This window comes from Micromesistius poutassou (genome assembly GCF_964030765.1).
Source record: "Micromesistius poutassou genome assembly, chromosome: 13".
NCBI classification, from domain to species: Eukaryota; Metazoa; Chordata; class Actinopteri; order Gadiformes; family Gadidae; genus Micromesistius; species Micromesistius poutassou.
The window spans coordinates 4,397,961-4,399,667 of NC_140283.1; the positions used below are offsets into that span (position 1 = coordinate 4,397,961).

The 1,707-nt window shown below is 48.8% G+C and overlaps 1 protein-coding gene across 1 annotated transcript in view; it reads left to right on the top strand.

Moving 5' to 3' along the window:
* The first annotated feature begins 1,417 nt into the window (after positions 1 to 1,417).
* The window catches only part of sema4ba (sema domain, immunoglobulin domain (Ig), transmembrane domain (TM) and short cytoplasmic domain, (semaphorin) 4Ba), a 33,184-nt gene continuing 32,894 nt past the window's right edge, over positions 1,418 to 1,707 (top strand). The window contains exon 1 of the mRNA XM_084476898.1: positions 1,418 to 1,626. The gene's annotated coding sequence lies outside the window, so the exon portion shown is untranslated. The remainder of the gene's footprint in view (positions 1,627 to 1,707) is intronic.

Consider the following 1,707-nt stretch of genomic DNA (forward strand, 5'->3'; position numbering starts at 1 on the left):
CCAAACCCCCGTTACCTGGTCTGGACCAGTCCCAAACCCAGACCCCTGTTGTTTACCCAGTTGGTCCTCAGGGCCGGCACAAAGCACACGCGATGCAGTCTCCAGTGGCGCCACCATAATCTGACTGGCAGCATCAGATCGCCAAGGCTTCCTCTGCGTCTGTCCTTCCGTATTGTACGCTTCTCCTGGCGACGCAGCGTTTCGCCACGGTCCCTAACAGAGACGATCCGAGCAGGCATTCCTCGTGGTGACACGTTGAAAGTGTTTCATCATCTTCCTGAGCGGCTCTGATGTATAATTAGCAATCTGCTATTTAAAAAGAGCAACACCTCCCCCCTCTCTTTTCTCTCACCCTGCTGCTTATACCTCTCTATATTTACCCTTCTTTCTGTGTGGGGGATTTGAATTTGAGTTGGATTGGGGTTATGCGGTTCCATTGGAATTCCTCAATCTTTGCACACAATTGGTTGAATTATTGAACATTTCTGTACACGACACGTTTAATCTGAAGTATTTATACCAAACTATTGACTAACAAATAATCAAGTATTATGGTTTTATGAAACACTGGTAGTATGATATCTTATATAAGTTTAATAGTACATATTGAGAAAATTGCAAATCTGAAAAAGGCGTAAACCCTAACATTATGAATAAAACCAAACCATCTAATTGAAATCCTCTCGTAAGCTGTGAGGCGTAACAGATTTATTCTAAGGTCTGCAGTGTTACGCCAACAGGGGGCAGCGTTCTGCAGAGGTTGACGGGATAGACCACAATAGATCCAAGAGCAAACGGGTTCAGTAGGTTGTGGTTTATTTAACTTATTAACACTTATTAAGAATAACAGATGGAAAGAGGGTGAGAAAAGTTAGATAAATTATACCATGAAATGGAACCAAACAAAGCTGTACCCCATAACCTATGACGACCCACACATCAATCCTTTGTGTGAGAGCACTGAGATTTACAACTACTCCGACTTTTGAAAACAACATGTGTGATCCCTCAGGCAGATGTGCTGCCTGCACCCACATAAATCACCACTATGAGATCCCCACTATCTTTTGGAAAAATGATTGTTCTTTCTGTTTATTTGGTCGTGGTATAAAATACCAAGATTACAACTCTCTCTCTCTCTGTCTCTGTCTCTGTCTCTCACTCTCCCTCCCCACTCTCTATCTCCCTCCCCCTCTTTCTCTCGCTCTCCCCCTTTCCCCCCCTCTCTCTCTCTCTCTCTCTCTCTCTCTCTCTCTCTCTCTCTCTCTCTCCCTCCCTCCTACCCCTCTCTCACTCCCTCCCTCTCTCTGTCTGTCTTCAGTCAGCTCAGTGGGGGGGGGGCGGGGCCTGAGCGGGGCAGAGTGTCCGGAGGCAGGCCGGGTTTCAGCAGCTTGTCAGAGCGCAGGAGGCACGACAACCTCACACATCAGAGCAGGGCGGCCACCGTCGCACCGTCCTCTACCAGCTCACACTCACTCAGTCCTTCTCCTCAGTGGTTGGATAACCCCCCCCCCTTAGCCTCTCTGTGTGGGACGCACAGGGCCTGTTTGGAGTCGGAGCGACCAGGAAGAGGTGTTGTGTTGCTCCGGGACGTGAGGAGCAGAGCTGCGACGCTGCGGAGGTGAAGTAAGTAACGTCGCACGGGCGAGCGCTCTACTCATTAACTGTGGCGTGCGTTCCATGAATCTTTGATGGGGCCGGGCTGAT